The sequence below is a fragment of the Myodes glareolus genome, chromosome 7 (assembly GCF_982192425.1).
Source record: "Myodes glareolus chromosome 7, mMyoGla1.1, whole genome shotgun sequence".
Classification (NCBI taxonomy): domain Eukaryota; kingdom Metazoa; phylum Chordata; class Mammalia; order Rodentia; family Cricetidae; genus Myodes; species Myodes glareolus.
The window spans coordinates 48,437,983-48,455,756 of record NC_142032.1 but is presented as its reverse complement, the minus strand read 5'-3'; the positions used below and the strand labels follow the sequence as shown (position 1 = coordinate 48,455,756).

The following is a 17,774-nucleotide window of genomic DNA, read 5'->3' as shown; positions in this document are numbered from 1 at the left end:
TATTTTAAACTTTTATTAGAGATTACCTTCACTTCCTTGGTTAGGTTAATTTCTAGATAATTTTTAAATTTTTTTTTGCTGTTAAAACAGATTTTTTGGTGTCTTTTGGAGCTTTTTCGTTTTTGGTACACACAAAAGCTGTTAATTTTGTGTAGATTTTTTTATACCATTACATGATCAATGTATTTATAAGTTCTAAGACCTTTTCAACAGTTGTTGTGATTCTTTAATATACATTATTGTAGGAAAGACTATACATTTAAGTTGCACAATTGATGAGAGTATAAATAACCTTGTCTGATGACTTATCTTATTAAAAATTTTTTTCATTTTTTATCATTTGCTTGACCATAGGTTTGATATAGAGAACCCTTATAAGTATTTTATATTCTGTTTCTTCAGGATTATTATCACATAATATGTCTTCTAACATTTAGGCCCTCAAATTATTCCTATTCTTTTTGTAACTCATAAGATAATATTGGATTTTCTTCAATATCCCTACTATCTTCAAAACATGTTTGAAAAGATGGGATTTATTCTTTAAGGACAAAGAAAGCACTTAGTTGTCATAAAACAATTTGGTTCTTCTTTTTAAGTACTAGTAATAGATCTCAGTGCCTGACTATTGCTATCGAAATTCTTTTCTATTGATTGGCATCACAGGCTCATTTCTTAGAGTATTCTTAAGTACACGGTATGTTATGGCTTACAACAAAGATTTTATACAGAAATTTTAGTAACAGAAAACTAAGGAGTGTAACCAGCGATTTTTTTTATGAAAAACAGAAATTAATTTATGTTGTCCAACTTGTCTGTCACTCAGAGACAGGATCTCTTTCTTCAAGTTTTAATTCATCTATGCCCACAAAAGCACTTTCTATTCAAATGCAGACAATGTACCCTACGCTCTAGTTCAGGCTGAAAGGTCCATATGTAATCATAAGTCTCTAGAGGTATTCAGTGACATGCATTACCTCCCTAGAGATGTGTGCAAAGTTGCCATCACTGACTTGATATTGTCAAGAATTTAAGTCCAGCCTCTGTTCCACAACAGATCATCACAAAAAGCAGAATATCTACAGGTGAGAAAAGAAAACTTATTAATCCAATGATATGAACATGAGGGTTTTTCATACCTAGTACTTGATAGTCCTATTTCCTGGGATAATATAAAAATGGACAGCCAATTTAAAATCTGTATATCCAGTAAGAAGAAAGGATAATTTATAAACAATTTTATTATAGAAATTAAAATTTAAAAAAATGTGTGGGGACTACTAATGGCCAAAATGGTTCAACAGTCTCACTAAAGATATAATTTTCTAGGTGATTTCTAATTTTGGTTCACTGTTATACCACCTCTACCACTGTGCTCTACAGAACTAAAATTTCTTCTTTCTGGATCATCAGCTATATTATAGAAATGGTTAGGGTAGAGGTTATATTCAATAAAACATAAAGAAAACATACATATAGAAGCAAATTTATTTTACTTAGGCTCTCCTTAATGACAAGTCTGAATCACTTCTCACATTAAGTATTAAGTAGTTTGGAGAAGTATGTACAATCATCTTTCCAACTTCAGAGGTGGAAACATCTTTTTACTCTAAGAACAGTAGTAAGACGGTCACCTTAGATTTACAATCCAATATGATTTGCTGAAGACAGTATATCTATAGGCAAAGACAAAAACTTTTTCAATTTTCCCTATTTATTCACCAAATACAAATAAAACAAGGACAGATTAATGACAGGAAATAACAAACATCTAGTTTATATTAAAAAGGATAATTGTGATGATAAAACAGTAAAGTTGTTAGTTCTACTATTTGAAAAATGCTGCTTCTTTGCTTTTTTCACAATATGTAACTAACCAATATTTCAAGAATATGATCCATAGAACATTGCATTTCTTGAAATTCTAATAATTAAAAACAAATACCTAAGAACATGCTCATGAATTAGAGAAATAGTTTCTGATCCTTAGAGCAGAGTCATCAGTCTTGGATACCTTCCAGGTATTGAGATATTTGCTAGAGATGGAAAATGAACTGCCAGTTAGTCATAGAAAAAATGACAACATGCTTCCATGTGTTTTCTGCTGATTTAGCTTCATTCTACATCCTAGACAATAAAGCTAACAGTCCTTATTATAGTGATAATGAATATTGTGATTGAAAGTATATAGAATATACACCAGAAAAGGGATCTAAGCCTTACAGAAACAATATGAACTACTTGTGGCAATTTTTGTGACCAAAGAAATGTCAGTTACCATCTGCAACATGACATCTGAATGCCCTACCTGTCTTTTCCCTGCGTTCAAGTCATCTTGCATACAGCTCTACAATGGACAGAAAAAATAAACCTTGGCACAAGAAATGACTTAAACTTTAGATATCAGTGTTGAATTCAACTACTATAATTTTTATGCATCTTGTATTCGGTACATCTCATGGCAAGACACAAATGGCTTTGCTGGAAAACATTTCAGAGGCAACTGGGTTTATTCTTGTTGGGTTAACAGATGCCCCAAAGCTGCAGTTCCCTTTATTTGTCATTTTACTCTCATTACACTATTTGGGAACCTATGTATGATTGGGTTGATTCTTCTGGACTCCAGACTCCACACTCCAATGTACTTTTTCCTTAGTAACCTCTCCTTCGTTGATTGTGTTTATGCATCTGCAGTCACTCCCAAGGTAATGGAAGGATTTCTCACAGGAGATAAGATAATATCTTACAATGCATGTGCTGCTCAGTTGTTCTTCTTTGCAGCCTTTGCTATTATTGAAAGTTTCATCCTGGCCTCAATGGCCTTAGACCGTCATGCAGCAGTGTGCAAACCCCTGCATTACTCTACCACTATGACAAGTCCTATTTGTATTCTAATGGTAACTGTCTCCTACATTTTTGGACTCATGCAATCCTCCATCCATGTCGCCTTCACCTTCCATCTCTCCTTCTGTCATTCCAATGTGATCAATCACTTTTTCTGTGACATACCTCCACTGCTGGCCCTTTCTTGTTCTGATATCCACGTAAATAAGATTACAGTTTTTATATTGGCTTTATTTGATGTTACTGTCACTCTGTTCATTATCTTGTACTCTTATCTGCTTATTTTCATCACTATCCTGAGGATGCATTCAGCTGAGGGGTGGAAGAAGGCTTTCTCCACCTGTGCATCACACCTCACCACTATGTCTATCTTTTTTGGAACAATAATCTTCATGTACTTACAGCCCAACTCCAGCCATTCCATGGACACTGACAAAATTGGATCTGTGTTCTACACCATGGTCATCCCCATGCTGAATCCTCTAGTCTACAGCCTGAGAAACAAAGAGGTCAAGAGTGCATACAAAAATGCTGTGAGAAAATTAAAGTCATAATTTGGCTAGATCAATTAATTACAAATTGATTTTAAACTATATAGATTTCTATTAAATATCTATTGTTTTGTAAATTTTTTCTACTATATTAATTTTAATACTCACACATGATATCTCCATCTATATTTTTCAGGCATGAATAGTTTAGCATGAATTGCTGATGTATTGCAGAAATAAGAAGCAATTCAATTTTAAAGTCAACACTAGAATGCTATATACTGCCAGGATCACAATGTTTAGCATGATTGGTTTGGAGTTCTTTGAATCTAATCTCACATGACATCTATATTTTTAATTAGTAAAGTTTAAAATATCTGATTTCTTTGAAATTACACTTTATTAGTTTGGAATACATGTGTGCTCATGTGAGAGTGGGGATTCTGTTATATTTGTGTGTGTGTAATAGACAACCGGACTTTTAATACCAGAGTACAGTTTTTAGAAATTTGTTCTCTTCTTGATATATGGGTCCAGGGATGTAACACAGTTTATCATAATTGACATCATGAGCCTTTGCACTATGAGTATATTTTGATCTCAATTTCCTTTTCAAAGTGTAAAGCTATAGTTACTAACAGTACTTTAAACAAACACGTGAGACTTCTTAAGAACACATAATCCCAGGATCTCATCCAAAACAGCTTCACTTCTTACAATATTGCTTTAACATAAAAATTATGATATTGCTTCTTTGGGTCTTGAGTTAAAATAGTTCTAATACTGAGTATCAATAATAAAGAAGAACAAATTCTCTTAAACTATTGAATCCTTGGATTTCAGCAGACATCAGAAAGAAATTCACTGAAAAACTACACTCAGAACTTTTCTGGCTAGAGTTCTACATAATACCTAATCATGTCTAACTCCTGTGATGGACAGAAATATCTTCTATAAAATAAACTTCTTCAACTTTTATTTAAAATTCTAACTAACCTGAAAAGTAGAAAGTAAAACATTAAAAATATGAAAAAAAATCTAGAGATCTCCATTTTGAGGTAAATACACTGAATTCAATAGCAGAATTCTGGGGAAATGCTTTAGGACATCAAATGCAGTCCAGACCTCTTCAGGTATTCAATAAATCAAATCAAAATCACAGCCAGACAGTGCATATATTAAATGCAATCACATAAACTGAAATTTGTGCACTGACAAAAAAATAAGTGTTTTCTCCTGTATCAACCCCCATGTTGGGTATCAGCCAAATTTTTCTCACATGAATTACTAAGCAAATATTTAACAAAAAATTAAATTATTAACTAAATAATCTCTTCAGAAAATATGTGAGCAGAAAATTAAACATGTGTATAAGTGAGAAGATGAGTAAGAGAAAGCACTACTTAGAGTATATTAACATGATTGCATCTTTCATGTCTTGTACTATAAAGCTAGTTCTATATCTAGGGACAGCATAGACTCCTAGGCAAGAACTTCTATTGATGTTTGCTAAATGATCACATTGCCTCATTTCCTTCTAAATATATCTGATTTTAACTATTTATTTGGGATGCTCTCAAGTTTGCATGGAGAAACTTCTCCTTTATCAACAGGTTAGTGGTTAATAGAAAAAAATTCATAAACAGTTGAAGTGCTGATTATAAGTGACTATGAGTGTTTATTCATAGATAAGGAAATTATATAAACATCCCCACCATTCCAAATGTCAGAGAACATTGTGGAAGAGGGAGCAAGAGTTAGAGGATGCGAACTTGTGGGAAATGCCGTCTTAAGGATAGAGTTTGGCCATCATACTTGTGGACACACACCATCTGTGTTTGTCTGCATAACATACAGCAAATGAAGATTCTACTATCAGTTACTGGGAAATAATAGATGCTTTCTATTGGCAATCTGCCAGTGGATAGTTCCAGACACACAGTTGTATGGGTAGCACTAACTGCATTCAGGAATTATTAACAGATTAGAGGAGGGGAAACGTGAAGTAGTGTAGTAAAAAGATTTGGGAGGTTTTGTGCAATTGGGTGTGATCAAAACACATTGTTTCTGTATGAATAGTCTAAAGAATGTCAAATATATTATTTTAAAATAATTATACAATTTGTGACAAAATGCTGAATGGGTATTATTGAACTAAGCGCCCAGAATATAAGTGTTACATATTCTCTTATATGTGGATACTGATTTTAAAATTCTAGATATTTATATATCTTTGAATTGGAGATACCTTTTAGGAATTTGTGAAAATAATAGTCTAGTTTACTGTATATTTGTTTCCATTCTTGATCAAGTCAGTTGCAATTCTTGGTGATATTAAAAGTATGTCATTTTGCGAACAAGTGGGATTTAATGAAGTTAATTTTGGGTATAAAATATAACTCTCAACAGAAAATCATTAAAATCGTTACATGATTTTACTTAAGTAATAAGAATAAAAATTAAAAATAGAGAAATTGTGTGAAGTTTTGAATTATAATAGCAGAAGAAAATGATCTGGAATATTCCCTAACTGACTGTAAAAGAATTAAAATCTGAGGCTGTGGTCCAGTACATCTTGGAAGACAGTAGCAAGAACAGACCCTGTCATTTGCTATTAATCAGAACAGCAGATGATGACCCTAAAGATACTGCAAAAATCATCTCAGGGATGTTCTTCCGATCAAAGACTCCAGGTACTCAGATCTTTAGATTAGAACAGTGGACAGAAAAGAGCATAGAGCAAACTATAATTGTTTTTCCCTCTCATGCTGCATTCTTCTTTCACCTCACCTGTGCTGTATGGAGTGGGCAAGAATTAAGCATTAAAACTGCCACACAGTCCATGCTTTTTCTTTTTATCAACATAAATGGGTTATATGGTGATTGTATATTTAATTGGTTTTGATTTTCATAACTATTTCTCAAATTATGTGTTTTATGAACCTGTCAAGATGTTTGGATACTCACTTTTCTATAATGGTATTACCTAACATTTGATATTATCATTATTTTTTACTTTGGTTACACTAGGTCGGTAAAATGGCATGTGATTTATGGTTTTAGCCTCTATGTCCCTAGTGTTTAATGATCTTGGTATTATTTGAAGTGCTGTATGTGCATGATTATATGTCTGCTTTGGGGAAAAGTTTACACAGGTCTTTAGTCATTTAAAAATAGTATTTTGATTACTACATCATCAATATGTATCTACTGTAAGATTTCCAGTGAGATTCACTTAAAGGATTTCATCATTAATCAGCATAAGTGCAAAACAATATAATCATATTCCATCTAAGAACTATTTGAATCAGAATCTCAACTATACACTAATATTTTAATCTTTAAAATATTTGTTACTCCCACTGATCTAATAATTGGGATTTTTTAATTCAGATACTTTATTCTCCTTAGGCATTATAAGCACTGTGAAGACAAATTCAGACCCTTTCTTCTGTGTGCTGACACAGGACATATTGAAGGATCAATGTGGGAATCACAAACTTTTATAGATCACCAGCTCATGGCATCACTTTCCTTGGGACACTGGCAAAGCTTCCATCTCTGCCTTGATGTTTGAAAGGCATAATCCCAGGTTCTGTTCTGCAACAAAACTTTACAGATGGAGAAATATAATAGATAGATGCTTTCCTAGATTTGAACATTGAACTAGTTTTCTGGTTATGAAACAAATAACTAATTTCCTATGTCTCCATATTTGCCTGATGCCAGGAAGAATTGAAAAACATACTCACTCCTTCGGGCCGGGGCAGGGTCCCGGTGAGGAGGAGCTTGGGCGTTCCCCGACCCCATAGACGCCCAGGTTGCCCTGCAGTGCTGGCTACCCCCTCCCGCCTGCCATCCCAGCTACCATCCAGGTACGAATTCCTATATTTCTCCCTTACCCCTAGGGCCATAAAATTTCCCCAGCTCAACTGCTTTGCGAGCTGGGCCTGCATTGTAAGCACATCCCGGAAAGAGGGAGTGCCTGTGCTTCAATAGCCTGCCTGAGGAAAGGTGGGCATTCTGTCAGAGAAGTCCCTGCCCAAGAAGGGAACCAGACCTGGTAACAGAAGTTCCAATAGAGAATATTTGAAGTAAGAGATGGGCAGACGCCAAGGCAAGACCTCATCCAACAATCTGAAAAACAATATGAAAACACCATATCCCAACAACCCTACAATAGAAGGACTTGAACACCTTAACCCAGAAGAAGTGGGGAAAAGTGCCATTATGAAAGCAATAGAGTCCCTTAAACAGGATATGAATAACTCCCTTAAAGAATTGGATGAGAAATATAACAAAAAGTTTGAAGAAATGAGTATAGAATTAGATGAGAAATATAACAAAAAGTTTGAAGAAATAAGTAAATCCGTGAATGAGACCCTGAGAAACCAAGAAAAAACAATCAAACAAGTAAAGGAAACAGTCCAAGAATTGAAAACTGAAATGGAGGCAATGAAGAAAACACAAACTGAGAACCGGCTGGATATGGAAAACCTAGGTAAACTAACGGAGACTACAGAATCAAGCATAACCAATAGAATACAAGAGATAGAGGAACGAATCTCAGATTCTGAAGATACCATAGAGAAAATAAATGCTCTGGTCAAAGAAAACGGCAAATCCAACAAGTTCTCTTCACAAAACATTCAGGAAATCTGGGACACAATAAAAAAACCAAATCTAAGAATAATAGGGATTGAAGAAGGAGAGGAACTGCAGATCAAAGGCTCAGAAAATATATTCAACAAAATTATAGAAGAAAACTTTCCCAACCTAAAGAACAATATTCCTATGAAGGTTCAAGAAGCATACAGAACACCGAATAGACTGGATCAGAAAAAAACATCCCCTCGCCATATAATAATCAAAACACAAAACATACAGATTAAAGAAAAAAATTTAAGAGCTGTAAAGGAAAAAGGTCAAGAAACTTATAAAGGTAAACCTTACACCGGACTTCTCTATGGAAACCATGAAAGCCAGAAGGTCCTGGATAGAGGTACTGCAGAAACTAAGAGACCATGGATACAAACACAGATTACTATACCCAGCCAAGCTATCATTCACTATCAACAGAGAAAACAAAATATTCCAGGATAAAAACAAATTTAAACAAAACGTAGCTACTAATCCAGCCTTACAGAAAATATTAGAAGGAAAATCACTAGCGAAGGAATCCAACATTCCCAACACTACCTACAATAACTCAAACATCTAGCGACCATTCACAAGCACAAATCAAAGAAGGAAAACACATACATTCTACTACCTAAAAAAAAAAAAAATGACCGGAGTCAACAACCACTGGTCATTAATATCACTTAATATCAATGGACTCAATTCACCTATAAAGAGGCACAGACATAGAGATTGGATACGAAAACAGGATCCAACATTCTGCTGTTTACAATAAACACACCTCAACCACAAAGACAGACACCTACTCAGAGTAAAGGGTTGGGAAAAGGTTTTCCAAGCAAATGAACCTAAGAAACAAGCAGGTGTGGCCATTCTAATATCTAACAAAATCGACTTCAAACTAAAATCAATCAGAAGAAATGGAGATGGACATTTCATACTCATAACAGGAACAATTCATCAGGAGGAAGTTTCAATCCTGAATATCTATGCTCCTAATATAAAGGCACCCACATATGTAAAAGAAACTCTTCTAGAACTCAAGGCAGTCATCAAACCACACACACTAATAGTAGGAGACTTCAACACTCCTCTCTCACCAACGGAGAGGTCAATCAGACAGAAACCAAACAGAGAATTAAGAGATTTATTGGAGGTATTGAATCAAATGGACTTAACAGACATCTATAGAACACTCCCCCCAAATAGGAAAAAATATACCTTTTTCTCTGCAGCTCATGGAACCTTCTCGAAAATTGACAACACACTCGGTAACAAAGCAAACTTCCACAGATACAAAAAAAATATTAGTAACTACCTGTGTCTTGTCAGATCACCATGGACTAAAATTAGAATTCAACAACAATGCTTCCCCCAGGAAGCCAACAAACTCATGGAAGTTGAACAGTCAACTACTAAATCACCCCTGGGTCAAGGAAGAAATAAAGAAATAAATTAAACTCTTCCTTGAATTTAATGAAAACAAAGACAAAACATACTCAAACCTATGGGACACTATAAAAGCAGTGCTAAGAGGAAAGTTCATAGCACTAAGTGCCCAATTAAAGAAAACGGAGAAAGCACACATTGGACACTTAACAGCACACTTGAAAGATCTAGAAAAAAAGAAAGATGATCCACCCAGGAGGTCTACAAGACTGGAAATAATCAAACTGAGGGCTGAAAAAAACAAAATAGAAATACAGAAAACAATCCAAAGAATCAATGAATCAAAAAGCTGGTTCTTGGAGAAAATCAACAAGATTGACAAACCCCTATCCAAATTAATCAAACGGCAGAGAGAGAACATGCAAATTAATAAGATCAGAAATGAAAAGGGGGACATAACCACAGACACAGAGGAAATTCAGAGAATCATTAGATCTTACTATGAAAGTTTATATGCCACAAAGTTGGAAAATGTAAAAGAAATGGACATTTTTTTAGATAAGTACCATATACCAAAGTTGAACCAAGAACAGGTGAACAATCTAAATAGACCTGTTAGTCGCGAAGAATTAGAAGCTGTTATCAAAAATATCCCTACCAAAAAAAGCCCAGGACCAGATGGTTACAATGCAACATTCTACCAGAACTTCCAGGAAGAGCTAATACCTATTCTCCTTAACGTATTCCACAATAGAGAAACAGAAGAGTCATTGCCTAACTCCTTTTATGAAGCTACAGTTACTCTAATACCAAAACCACACAAAGACACAACCAAGAAAGAGAATTACAGGCCAATCTCACTCATGAACATCGACGTGAAAATTCTCAATAAAATACTGGCAAACTGAATCCAAGAACACATTAGAAAAATCATCCATTATGATCAAGTCGGCTTCATTCCAGATATGCAGGGCTGGTTCAACATACGCAAATCTATCAATGTAATCCATCATATAAATAAACTGAAAGAAAAAAACCATATGATCATCTCACTAGATGCTGAAAAAGCATTTGACAAAATTCAACACCCATTTATGATAAAGGTGTTGGAGAGACTGGGGATACAAGGATCATACCTAAATATAATAAAAGCAATATACAGCAAGTCGACAGCTAACATCAAACTGAATGGAGAGAAACTCAAAGCCTTTCCACTAAAATCAGGAATGTGACAAGGCTGTCCACTCTCTCCATACCTCTTCAATATAGTGCTTGAAGTTCTAGCAATAGCAATAAGACAACATAAGGGGATCAAGGGAATACGAATTGGAAAGAATGAAGTTAAACTTTCGTTATTTGCAGACGATATGATAGTGTACATAAGAGACCCCAAAAACTCTACCAAAGAACTCCTACAGCTGATAAACACCTTTAGTAACGTGGCAGGATACAAGATCAACTCCAAAAAATCAGTGGCCCTCCTATACACAAAGGATAAAGAAGCAGAGAGGGAAATCAGAGAAACATCACCTTTCATGATAGCCACAAATAGCATAAAATATCTTGGGGTTACTCTAACCAAGGAAGTGAAAGACCTATTTGACAAAAAATTTAAGTTTTGAAGAAAGAAATTGAGGAGGATACCAGAAAATGGAGAGACCTCCCCTGCTCTTGGATTGGGAGAATCAATAGTAAAAATGGCAATTCTACCAAAAGCAATCTATAGATTCAATGCAATCCCCATCAAAATCCCATCAAACTTCTTCACAGACCTTGAGAGAACAATAATCAAGTTTATATGGAAAAACAAAAAACCCAGGATAGCCAAAACAATCTTATACAATAAAAGAACTTTTGGAGGCATTACCATCCCTGACTTAAAACTCTATTATAGAGTTACAGTATTGAAAACAGCTTGGTATTGGCATAAGAACAGAGAAGTCGACCTATGGAATCGAATAGAAGACCCAGATATTAACCCACAAACCTATGAGTACCTAATTTTTGACAAGGGAGCTAAAGGTATACAATGGAAGAAGGAAAGCATCTTTAACAAATGGTGCTGGCATAACTGGATGTCAACCTGTAGAAGGATGAAAGTAGATCCATACCTATCACCATGCACAAAAATCAAGTCCAAATGGATTAAAGACATCAACATTAATCCATCCACTTTAAACGTGATAGAAGAGAAAGTGGGAAGTAATCTACAAGATATAGGCACAGGAGGCCTCTTCCTAAGTAGGACCCCAGTAGCACAGACAATAAGAGAAACAATGAATAAATGGGATCTACTGAAACTGAGAAGCTTCTGTAAAGCAAAGGACACTGTCAGTAAGACAAAAAGGCTGCCTTCTGACTGGGAGAAGATCTTCACCAACCCCTCATCAGACAAAGGTTTGATCTCCAAAATATACAAAGAACTCAAGAAACTAGACACTAAAACTCTAATTAACCCAATTAAAAAATGGGGTACTGAACTGAACAGAGAATTCACAACAGATGAACTTCGAATGGCCAGAAGACACTTAAGGTCATGCTCAACCTCCTTAGTGATCAGGGAAATGTAAATCAAAACCACTTTGAGATACCATCTTACACCTGTCAGAAGAGCTAAAGTCAAAAACACCAATGATAGCCTATGCTGGAGAGGATGTGGGGTGAGGGGAACACTCATCCATTGTTGGTGGGAATGCAAACATGTGCAGCCACTGTGGAAATCAGTATGGCGGTTTCTTAGGAAACTGGGAGTCAACCTCCCTCAGGACCCAGCAATTTCACACCTGGGAATATACCCTAGAGATTCCCTAACATACTACAAAAGCATTTGTTCTACTATGTTCATAGCAACACTATTTGTAATAGCCAGAACCTGGAAACAGCCTAGGTGCCACTCAATAGAAGAATGGTTAAAAAAGGTGTGGAACATATACACATTAGAGTTTTACTCAGCGGTAAAAAACAAAGACATCTTGAATTTTGCATGCAAATGGATGGAAATAGAAAACGCTTTACTGAGTGAGGTAAGCCAGACCCAAAAGGAGGAACACGGTATGTATTCACTCATAAGTGGATTCTAACCATAATTAAAGGTCTTTGAGCCTTTTATTCGTGATCCTAGAGAAGCTAAATAAGAAGAAGAACCTGATGAAGATTATTTAGCTATCTGCCAGGAGGTAGGAAATAGACAAGAGTCCCAGGTAACCTCGGGTGCATGGGGGGTGGGTGGGAGGGTTGACGGAAGGGGAGAGGGTTAGAGAGAAGGGAGTAGGGGAGGAATGGGGAAAGCTCGGTGGCCTGGGATGGGGGGGGTGAGGGAGGAAGGATGAATATGGGTTCAGGGAAGAATATATTTCAACTAAGGGAGTCATTTTAGGGTTTATAGGAGACTTGATTATATATGGGATCCCAGGTCCAAGGAGAGATCCCCCAGATTGTTCTCCGGACAGAGGAGAGGGTGCTTGAACCGGCCGTGACCCATAACCATACTGATGAATATTTTGCTTATCACCATAGATCCTTCATCTGGGGAAGGATGGCGATACAGACGGAGACCCACATTGGAGCACCGGACTGAGCCCCCCAAGGTCCAAATGAGGAGCAGAAGGAGGAAGAACATGAAAAAGGAAATCAGGACTGCGAGGGATGCTATCACCCACTGATACAAGGGGACAGATCTAATGAGAGCTTACCAAGGCCAGTTGGACTGGGACTGAACGAGGACGTGATTTAAAAAGATTCTCGGAATTTGACCGGATTCTCTGAATGTGGCTGGCCCGAATTCTTTCTGAAAAGCCATTGACTATGATACTGGGACTTGTTTCCTCTGCATATACTGGATTTTGGGGATACAGTCTGTTTGGATACTCACCTTCCTGGACCTGGAGGGAGAGGGGAGGAATTTGAACTTCCCACAGGGCAGGAAACCCTGACTGCCCTAAGGGACGAAGAGGGAGGAGAAGAGGGAGTGTGGGGAGTGAGAGGGTGTTGGGAAGAGGGGCGGAAATGGAAACTTTTATAATTTAATAAAATTTACTTTCAAAAAAAAAAAAAGAGCATTTGTTGCTCTTGCAGAGGGCCTGGTTCCCCAGCACCTACGTGGACGATTCCAATTGTCTAACTGCAGTTTTAGGTGGTCTGGCCTCTGTAGAGAGCAGACATGTGCGTGATGCACATTTACGCACCCAGGCAAAGCATTCATACACGTAAAATAAAAATGTATCTTTTTTTTTTTAAAAAAAAGGACAGGTCCACCTGTCCTCCATTCTTCAAATGAGGGACATATATGTTGTTTCCAGGTTCTGGATATTATAAATAATGCTGCAATAAACATTGTTGAGAAAGTGTCCTTGTGGTATGATTAAGCATCCTTTTGAAATATACTCAGAAGTATATCACTGGGTCTTGTGGTAGATTAATTCCCAATTGTCTGATAAACCTCCATACTAATTTTCAAAGTGACTATTACAGTTTGCACTCCTATCAGCAGTAATAGAATGTTCCCTGACTCTATACAACCTCTCCAACATAAGCTAACGGTGTGGAAAGAACTTCTTTATATGTGTTGCTTTTATTGGTCAATGAAGAAAGAAGCTGTTTTGGACTATGAAAGGGCAAAATAGAGCTAGGCAGGAAAACTAACCTGAATGCTAGGAGAAAGAAGGTAGAAGACATACATGTATCTGCCTGCAGAAGACAGGCATGCTGGAACCTTGCCTGTAAGTGAAAGCCATGTGGCAATAAACAGATTGATAGAAATCGATTAACCAAAGATATATAGAGCTACTAACCAAAGTGCTAGCTACTAATATGCTTAAGTTATTGGCCAAAGAGTATTGCAAATAATATATTTTCTGAGTGATTATTTCATGATCTGGGCAGCTAGGAATGAAGGAGAGACCTCCACCTACAAGTTGCCCTCATTATGTTTGATGTTAGTCATTATCACTGTTTATCAAATAATATTTCAGAGTCGTTTTGATATGCATTTCTGTGATGCAGAATGGTGATGATTAAGAATGGTGAGCAATCCCTTAAATGTCTTTAGTTCATTTGAAATTATTCTGCTGAGGTCTCTGTTCAGCTCTGTACTCCATTTTTAATTGGATTATTTTGTATTTTGATATCTAGTTTCTTGGTTTCTTTATGCATTTTGGAAATCAGCACTCTGTCAGATGTGGGGTTAATGAAGATCTTTTCCCATTTTGTATGTTATTGTTTTATCTTATTTACCATGCTCTTTGCCTTACAGAAGATTTTCAGTTTCAGGAAGTCCCATTTACTGACTTTTCCTCTTAGTGTCTATGACATTGGTGTTATATTTAGGAAATGATCCACTGTGCCAATGCATTCAAGGCTACTTCTCACTTTCTCTTCTATCAGGTTCAATGTAACTTGTTTTGTGTAGAAGCACTTGATCCATTTCAACTTGTGTTTTGTGCATGAAAATAGATATGTATCTATTTGCAATATTTTACGTGTTGACATCCAGTCGTGCCAGCAACATTTCTTAGAAAATGTTACCTTTCTGCATTTTTACAATATTGGATTCATTGCAGAAAATCAGTTGTGTAAGTTTCTTAGAAACAAAATAAAGAAGATATTAGAAAATGGAAATATCTCTTTTAATCTCAGATAGGCAAGATAAACATAATAAAAATGATAATATTACCAAAAGCAACCAGATATTCAATACAATCCCAATCAAAATCCCAACACAATTCTTCACAGACCCTAAAAGAACAATACTCAACTTCATATGGAGAAGCAAAAAAAAAAAAAAACCCAAAACACTGAATAGCAAGAACAATGCTGTACAAATCTCTATAATATTTTAACAGAGTTAATTTCTTTAATATATGTAAGCATCTAATTTAAAATGCAAGGTTACTCATTATATCCTGTTGTAGTAAAAGGGTGGTCTCAGATATGACTATTGAAAACGTGGTGATCCAAGAGCACCAAGACAAAAGATATTGTTAGCAACTAGAAGCTGCAGCTTACCCTTTTTGCCCCTTTATCTAATTTGTTTTGAATCATATCTAAAATTTCCCACATAACTACTGAATTATCAGCATAAAACAGAATTTTCATGTAAAGTAACATAAAGTTCTCACATTTTTAGAAAGTAACAAACATGACTTTTACCTGTTTCATAAGACAAGTTTTGGTAGGGAATCAATTTTTTTCTTTAATTATCCAAAAGAGTCTCACCAATGTTGTGTATCCTGGTTAATTATATCATTAGGCATTTTAAATTTTGGTCTTGACACTTAAGGTCATGCTCAACATCCTTAGCGATCAGGGAAATGCAAATCAAAACAACTATGAGATACCATTTTACACTGGTCAGATTAGCTAAAGTCAAAAACACCAATGATAGCCTACGCTGGAGAGGATGTGGAGAGAGGGGAACTCTCATCCATTGTTGGTGGGAATGCAAATTTGTGCAGCCACTGTGGAAATCAGTGTGGCGGTTTCTCAGGAAACTGGGAGTCAACCTCCTTCAAGACCCAGCAATTCCACTCTTGGGAATATACCCAAGAGATGCCCGATCATACCACAATAGCATTTGTTCAACTATGTTCATAGCAGCACTATTTGTAAAAGCCAGAACCTGGAAACAACCTAGGTGTCCCTCAGTAGAAGAATGGTTAAAGAAGGTGTGGAACATATATACATTAGAGTTTTACTCAGCAGTAAAAAACAATGACATCTTGAATTTTGCATGCAAATGGGTGGAAATAGAAAACGCTTTACTGAGTGAGGTAAGCCAGACCCAAAAAGAAGAATATTGTATGTATTCACTCATAAGTGGATTCTAGCCATAATTAAATGTCTTTGAGCCTATTATTCGTGGTCCTCGAGAAGCTATAAAAGAAGGTGAACCTGAAGAAAATCATGTAGTTATCCTCCTGGAGATTGGAAATAGACAAGAGTCCCAGAACCTTCATCTGGCGATGGATGGAGATAGAGATAGAGACCCACATTGGAACACTGGACTTAGCTCCCTAGGTCCAAACGAGAAGCAGAAGGAAAGAGAATGTGAGCAAAGAAGGCAAAACCAGAGGGAACCTTCATCTGACGATGGATGGCAATACAGACGGAGACCCACATTGGAGCACCGGACAGAGACCCACAAGGTCCAAATGAGGAGCAGAAGGAAGAAGAACATGAAAAAGGAAATCAGGACCGCGAGGGGTGCCATCACCCACTGATACAAGGGGACTTATCTAATGAAAGTTCACCAAGGCCAGTTGGACTGGGACTGAACGAGCATGTGATCCAACCAGATTCTCTGAATGTAGCCGGATTCTCTGAATGTGGCTTGCCTGGAGTCTTTCTGAAAAGCCATTGACAGTGACACTGGGACATGTTTCCTCTGCATATACTGGATTTATGAAATCCAGTGTGTTTGGATACTCACCTTCCTGGACCTGGAGGGAGGGGGAGGAACTTGAACTTCCCACAGGGCAGGAAACCCTGACTGATCTTAGGGATGGAGAGGGAGGAGGAGAGGGTGTGGGGGGAGTAGGAGGGTTTTGGGAGGAGTGGCGGAAATGGAAACTTTTACAATTTAATAAACTTTGAAAAAAAATTTGGTCTTGAATAGTTAAGGCTCATGTTCCCAAAGCATATTAATTTATGATTTCTTCTGTTGTAACTAAGAATATAAATATACCTGAAATTTCTATATTTCTTTTGTAAGAAGTTTGTGTTGGACTTAACTATGAGAAGCCTTGTAGGGAGTAGTTCTTACCTTTATCTCTGGTATACATGTCTACTTGGTGATGGATGAAGATTAGAAAACATGCTCCCACAAAACCTCATTTTGAAATATTTATCTGTCATACATCTAGCAAGGTCAAATGTGTAGTCCTTCCTTCTCCCTAAAAGAGCCAGAAACTACATCTTAATATGTTTAAACATGCTGATATATAGGAGAATTGGGCAATTATAAGTAAAAGAAGTTAAATAATTACATTTCCATGGAGATCCTAGAGTGAGCTTCATTTCTTCAGAATATACTTTAGTTTATCTTAAATTAATTAATTAAGTCTAGTAGTAGCTAGTGACATAGATAAGTTGATCCCAGTTGTTTTCTCTGATGAATTTTTAAGAGAAGGGATGTCCCTAAGCCTTCAGGTGCGATGGGCCATACTACTGAAAGAACCCACAAGTCTTCTATCATAATGTACCTTATTGTCTAATCCAATTTTCTTCCTTGCTGGTGTATGTGGGACATTCTAGAACATGTGACTTTGTCAAGAAGATGAGAATTGAGAAAGGGCTTAATATATACAGTGGTTCTGCTGACTTTATGATCACTCTTTTTGCAGTGTCAAAAGAAAAATCTGTTGTCTTGGGCTTGAACAGACTCCTTATTTTTGTGTCCCAGATAATGAGTAA

The 17,774-nt window shown here is 36.4% G+C and overlaps 1 pseudogene; it reads left to right on the top strand.

Moving 5' to 3' along the window:
- Positions 1–2,472: 2,472 nt before the first annotated feature.
- On the top strand, positions 2,473–3,398 carry LOC146893593 (olfactory receptor 5B12-like; annotated as a pseudogene).
- The last annotated feature ends 14,376 nt before the right edge of the window (positions 3,399–17,774 follow it).